Source organism: Triticum urartu, unplaced genomic scaffold, assembly GCF_003073215.2.
Source record: "Triticum urartu cultivar G1812 unplaced genomic scaffold, Tu2.1 TuUngrouped_contig_523, whole genome shotgun sequence".
Lineage (NCBI taxonomy): Eukaryota > Viridiplantae > Streptophyta > Magnoliopsida > Poales > Poaceae > Triticum > Triticum urartu.
In genome coordinates, this window is record NW_024115888.1 from 22,738 (window position 1) to 30,316 (window position 7,579).

Here is a 7,579-nt window from a genome sequence, read left to right on the forward strand (position 1 = left end):
CGCAACTTTCTGTATCCACGAGATCCCATCTTGGGGCCTGTTTCGGAGCTCCGCCGAAGAGGGCCGTCATCATGGAGGGCTTCTACATCATCATAGCCTCTCCGATGAAGTGTGAGTAGTTTACCTCAGACCTTCGGGTCCATAGTTAGTAGCTAGATGGCTTCTTCTCTCTTTTTGGATCTCAATACAAAATTCTCCCCCTCTCTTGTGGAGATCTATTCGATGTAATCTTCTTCTTTTTGCGGTGTGTTTGTTGAGACCGATGAATTGTGGGTTTATCAAGTCTATCTATGAATAATATTTGAATCTTCTCTGAATTCTTTTATGTATGATTGGTTATCTTTGCAAGTCTCTTCGAATTATCCGTTTGGTTTGGCCAACTAGATTGATAGTTCTTGCCATGGGAGAAGTGCTTAGCTTTGGGTTCGATCTTGCGGTGTCCTTTCCCAGTGACAGAAGGGGCAGCAAGGCACATATTGTATCATTGCCATCGAGGATAACAAGATGGGGTTTATTTCATATTGCATGAATTTATCTCTATACATCATGTCATCTTGCTTAAAGTGCTACTCTGTTTTTAACTTAATACTCTAGATGCATGCTGGATAGCGGTCGATGAGTGGAGTAATAGTAGTAGACGCAGAATCGTTTTGGTCTACTTGTCACGGACGTGATGCCTATATACATGATCATGCCTAGATATTCTCATAACTATGCTCAATTTTGTCAATTGCTCAACAGTAATTTGTTCACCCACCGTAGAATACTTATGCTCTTGAGAGAAGCCACTAGTGAAACCTATGGCCCCCGGGTCTATTCTCATCATATTAATCTCCATCACTTTAATCTTGCTTTGCTTTTTTACTTTGCCTTTTACTTTTCACTTTGCATCTCTATACCAAAAATACCAAAAATATTATATCTATCAGATCTCACTCTTGTAAGTGAACGTAAAGGGATTGAAAACCCCTAATCGTGTTGGTTGCGAGTAGCTATTGTTTTGTGCAGGTACGAGGGACTTGAGTGTGGCCTCCTACTGGATTGATACCTTGGTTCTCAAAAACTGAGGGAAATACTTACGCTACTCTGCTGCATCATCCCTTCCTCTTCAGGGAAATCCAACGCAAGCTCAAGAGGTAGCAAGAAGAATTTCTGGCGCCGTTGCTGGGGAGTCTACGCAAAAGTCAACATACCAAGTACCCATCACAATACCTATCTCTCGCATTACATTATTTGCCATTTGCCTCTCGTTTTCCTCTCCCCCACTTCACCCTTGCCGTTTTATTCGCTCTCTCTCTCTCTCTCTATCCTCCTTTTCCTTCCCTCTCTTTTCCGCTTGCCTTTTTGTTTGCTCGTGTGTTGGATTGCTTGTTTGTCACGATGGCTCAAGATACTACCAAATTGTGTGACTTCACCAATACCAATAATAATGATTTCCTTAGCACTCCGATTGCTCCTCTTGCCAATACTGAATCTTGTGAAATTAATACTGCTTTGTTGAATCTTGTTATGAAAGATCAATTCGCCGGCCTTCCTAGTGAAGATGCCGCTACTCATCTGAATAGCTTCGTTGATTTATGTGATATGCAAAAGAAAAAAGATGTCGATAATGATGTCTTTAAATTGAAGCTATTTCCTTTTTCACTTAGAGATCGTGCTAAAGCTTGGTTTTCGTCTTTGCCTAAAAATAGTATTGATTCTTGGAACAAGTGCAAAGATGCTTTTATCTCTAAGTATTTCCCTCCCGCTAAGATCATCTCTCTTAGAAACGATATTATGAACTTTAAGCAACTTGATCATGAACATGTTGCACAAGCTTGGGAGAGAATGAAATTAATGATACGTAATTGCCCTACTCATGGTTTGAATTTGTGGATGATTATACAAAATTTTTATGCCGGATTGAATTTTGCTTCTAGAAATCTTTTAGATTCGGCCGCAGGAGGCACTTTTATGGAAATCACTTTAGGAGATGCTACTAAACTCCTAGATAATATTATGGTTAATTATTCTCAATGGCATACTGAAAGATCTTCTAATAAAAAAGTGCATGCGATAGAAGAAATCAATGTTTTGAGTGGAAAGATGGATGAACTTATGAAATTATTTGCTACTAAGAGTGTTTCTTCTGATCCTAATGATATGCCTTTGTCTACTTTGATTGAGAATAACAATGAATCTATGGATGTGAATTTTGTTGGTAGGAATAATTTTGGTAACAACGCTTATAGAGGGAATTTTAATCCTAGGCCATATCCTAGTAATCCTTCTAATAATTATGGGAATTCCTACAACAACTCTTATGGAAATTATAATAAGATGCCCTCTGAATTTGAGAATAGTGTTAAAGAGTTTATGAATTCACAAAAGAATTTTAATGCTTTGCTTGAAGAGAAATTGCTTAAAGTTGATGATTTGGCTAGGAACGTTGATATAATTTCTCTTGAGGTTGATTCTTTAAAGCTTAGATCTATTCCTCCTAAGCATGATATCAATGAGTCTCTCAAAGCCATGAGAATTTCCATTGATGAGTGCAAGGAAAGAACCGCCAGGATGCGTGCTTCCAAAGATGCCTTTATTAAAGCGTGTTCTTCCAATTCCTATGAAAATCAAGATGAAGATCTGAAAGTTATTGATGTGTCTCCTATTAAATCTTTGTGTTGCAATATGAATCTTGATTAAACTGAATATGATCTTCCTTTACCTAGAAGGCGTTCTAAAAATTCGGAGTATTTAGATCTTTATGATGAAATTGATGAAAGTGGGATTGAAAGAAATAAGAATCTAGATGTTGCTAAACCCACTATATTGGATTTCAAGGAATTTAATTTTGAAAGTTGCTCTTTAAGTGATTTTATTTCCTTGTTGCAATCTGTGCTAAATTCTCCACATGCTTATGGTCAAAAGAAAGCCTTCACCGAACATATTGTTGATGCCTTGATGCAATCTTATGAAGAAAAACTTCAGTTGAAAGTTTCTATCCCTAGAAAACTCTATGATGAGTGGGAACCAACTATTAAAATTAAAATTAAAGATCATGAGTTTTATGCTTTGTGTGATTTGGGTGCTAGTGTCTCTACTATTCCCAACACTTTGTGTGATTTGCTAGATTTCCGTAATTTTGATGATTGCTCTCTAAACTTGCATCTTGCAGATTCTACTATTAAGAAACCTATGGGAAGGATTAATGATGTTCTTATTGTTGCAAATAGGAATTATGTTCCCGTAGATTTCATTGTTCTTGATATATATTGCAATCCTTCTTGCCCTATTATTCTTGGTAGACCTTTCCTTAGAACCGTTTGGTGTGATTATTGATATGAAGGAAGGGAATATTAGATTTCAATTTCCATTAAAAAGGGCATGGAACACTTTCCTAGAAAGAAAATAAAATTGCCATATGAAACTATCATGAGAGCCACTTATGGATTGCCTACCAAAGATGGCAATACCTAGATCTATCCTCGTTTTTATGCCTAGCTAGGGGCGTTAAACGATAGCGCTTGCTGGGAGGCAACCCAATTTTACTTTTATTTCTTGCTTTTTTCTCCTGTTTAGTAATAAATAATTTATTTAGCCTCTGTTTTGGTTGTGTTTTTTTGTTTAATTAGTGTTTGTGCCAAGTAGAACCGTTGGGAAGACTTGGGGAAAGTCTTGTTGAACTTGTTGTAAAAAACAGAAACTTTAGCACTCATGAGAACGGCTGTCATTTTTATTTGAAGAGTGCTATTTAGTTAATTATTTTTGCAGATGATTAATAGATAAATTCCTCACGTCAAGCAATTTATTTTAGAATTTTTGGAGTTCCAGATCTTGCACTAGCTACAGATTACTACAGACTGTTCTGTTTTTGACAGATTCTGTTTTTCGTGTGTTGTTTGCTTATTTTGATGAATCTATGGCTAGTAAAATAGTTTATAATCCATAGAGAAGTTAGAATACAGTAGGTTTAACACCGATATAAATAAATATTGAGTTCATTACAGTACCTTGAAGTGGTTTTTTTTTGTTTTCTTTCGCTAACGGAGCTCACGAGTTTTCTACTTTAAGTTTTGTGTTGTGAAGTTTTCAAGTTTTGGGTGAATTCTTTTGATGGATTATGGAACAAGGAGTGGAAAGAGCCTAAGCTTGGGGATGCCCATGGCACCCCCAAGATAATCCAAGGACACCAAAAAGTCAAAGCTTGGGGATGCCCCGGAAGGCATCCCCTCTTTCGTCCACTTCCATCGGTAATTTACTTGGAGCTATATTTTTATTCACCAACATGATATGTGTTTTGCTTGGAGCGTCTTGTATTATTTGTGTCTTTGTGTTTTAGTATGCCACAATCATCCTTGCTGTACACACCTTTTGAGAGAGCCATACATGAATTAAAATTTGATAGAATACTCTATGTGCTTCACTTATATCTTTTGAGCGTTATAATTTTGCTCTATGTGATTCACTTAGATCTTTTAGAGCACGGTGGTGGATTCGTTTTAAAAGAAACTATCGATCTCTCATGCTTCACTTAAATTATTTTGAGAGTCTGTTAATAGCATGGTAATTTGCTTAATAATAATATGCTTGGTATTCAAGATTTGTGAAACTTTCTTTTGAGTGTGTTGAATACTAAGAAAAGATTGAAGCATGATAATTGTTTTGAGATATGGAGGTGATAATATTAGAGTCATGCTAGTTGAGTAGTTGTGAATTTAAAGAATACTTGTGTTAAAGTTTGTGATTCCCGTAGCATGCACGTATGGTGAACCGTTATGTGATGAAGTCGGAGCATGATTTATTTATTGATTGTCTTCCTTATGAGTGGCGGTCGGGGACGAGCGATGGTCTTTTCCTACCAATCTATCCTCCTAGGAGCATGCGCATAATACTTTGCTTTGATAACTTCTAGATTTTTGCAATAAGTATATGGGTTCTTTATGACTAATGTTGAGTACATGGATTATGCGCACTCTCACCCTTCCACCTTTGCTAGCCTCTCTAATACCGCGCACCTTTCGCCGGTATCATACACCCACCATATACCTTCCTCAAAACAGCCACCATACCTACCTATTATGGCATTTCCATAGCCATTCCGAGATATATTGCCATGCAACTTTCCACCGTTCCGTTTATCATGACACATTCATCATTGTCATATTGCATATCCCGGTACACCGCCGGAGGCATTCATATAGAGTCATATTTTGTTCTAAGTATTGAGTTGTAATTGTTAAGTTGTAAGAAAAATAAAAGTGTGATGATCATCATTTTTAGAGCATTGTCCCAAGTGAGGAAAGAATGATGGAGACTATGATTCCCCCATAAGTCGGGATGAGACTCCGGACGAAAAATAAATAAAAGAGGCCAAAGAAGCCCAAATAAAAAGAGAAAGAAAAGAGGCCATAAAAAAGAGAAAAGGCCCAAATAAAAAAATGAGAGAAAAAGAGAGAAGGGACAATGTTACTATCCTTTTACCACACTTGTGCTTCAAAGTAGCACCATGATCTTCATAGTAGAGAGTCTCTCATGTTATCATTTTCATATACTAGTGGGAATCTTTCATTATAGAACTTCGCTTGTATATTCCAATGATGGGCTTCCTCAAATTGCCCTAGGTCTTCATGAGCAAGCAAGTTGGATGCACACCCACTTAGTTTCTTTTTGAGCTTTCATATACTTATAGCTCTAGTGCATCCGTTGCATGGCAATCCCTACTCACTCAAATTGATATCTATTGATGGGCATCTCCCTAGCCCGTTGATACGCCTAGTTGATGTGAGACTATATTCTCCTTTTTGTCTTCTCCAAAACCACCATTCTGTTCCACCTATAGTGATATATCCATGGCTCACGCTCATGTATTGCGTGAAGATTGAAAAAGTTTTGAAAAAGTTAGAGTATGAAACAATTGCTTGGCTTATCATCGGGGTTGTGCATGATTTAAATACTTTGTGTGGTGAAGATAGAGCATAGCCAGACTATATGATTTTGTAGGGATAACTTTCTTTGGCCATGATATTTTGAGAAGACATAATTGCTTTGTTAGTATGCTTGAAGTATTATTATTTTTATGTCAATATAAACTTTTGTCTTGAATCTTTCGAATCTGAATATTCATATCACAATTAAGAAGATTTGCATTGAAATTATGCCAAGTAGCACTCCGCATCAAAAATTCTCTTTTTATCATTTACCTACTCGAGGACGAGCAGGAATTAAGCTTGGGGATGCCTGATACGTCTCCAACGTATCTATAATTTTTAATTGCTCCATGCTATATTATCTACTATTTTGGACTATATTGGGCTTTATTTTCCACTTTTATATTATTTTTGGGACTAACCTATTAACCGGAGCCCAGCCCAGAATTGTTGTTTTTTTGCCTATTTTAGTATTTCGGAGAAACAGAATATCAAACGGAGTCCAAACGGAATAAAACCTTCGTGAACGTGATTTTGTCACCGAACGTGATCCAGGAGACTTGGACCACTACTAGGAAAAGGGCTATAGATGGAATTGACACTAATGGTGCACCAGACATGTGGTGCGCCATTACTATATACTAATGGCGCACCATGTGTTGGTGCGCCATTAGTGTCCAAATACTAATGGCGCACCACATCCACGGTGTGCCATTAGTAAAAAAAACTTTTTTTAATTTTTTAACTAGTAATGGCGCACCACTCCCACGGTGCGCCATTAGTAACTTGGCCACCACTTCCACCGAATGCACCCCCCCTTGGACCGCCTTTTCAGTTTAAAAAAATAAACAAAAATGATGGAAATGTCAAAAAATAAAAGAAAATAAGTTTCCCATGTGATATGTGGTCTAGTTGTTGTGAAAATTTACAAATATGAATTTCGACTTTATTTGCGAAATCTCTCGAGAATTTGTAAAATGGGCATAACTTTTGCGTACGAACTCGGATGAAAAAGTTTTTTATATGAAAAATCATCTACTCGAAAAGTTACGTCCGCACCCCCCGCACGCTCCCTCGCTCCCCGGTGAGCTCCGCCTCCTCTCCCCTCTTCATTTTTTAAAAAATAATAATAAAAAAGTGCAGACTACAATTGTTGTTAAACAACAATTATTACTGTTTTTATAAAAAATATTACTGTTTCATATTCATATTCATTTTCTAAAAAATTATTACATGCAACAAAAAAAATTACTTATGCGCACCTCTGGCTGGTGCGCCATTGCTATATATAAAAAAAGATTACTAATGGCGCACCTCTGCCTGGTGCGCCATTGCTAAAAGATTACTAATGGCGCACCTTTGCCTGGTGCGCCATTGCTATGTAAAAAAAGATTACTAATGGCGCACCGACCGCGGGTGCGCCATTAGTAAGATTCCCCCCTAGCTAATTCCCTCCCTCTCGCTAGATCCCCTTCCTCCCTCTCCCTCGCCCCCTAGCTAATTCCCCCCGCTGCCCCGACCCACGCCGCCGCCGCCCCCGCGCCTCCGTCTCCGTCGCCGCCCCCACGCCGCCGCCGCCCCCGCGCCTCCGTCTCCGTCGCCGCCCCCACGCCGCCGCCCCCGCGCCTCCGTCTCCGTCGCCGCCCCCACGCCGCCGCCGCTCCCGCGCCCTC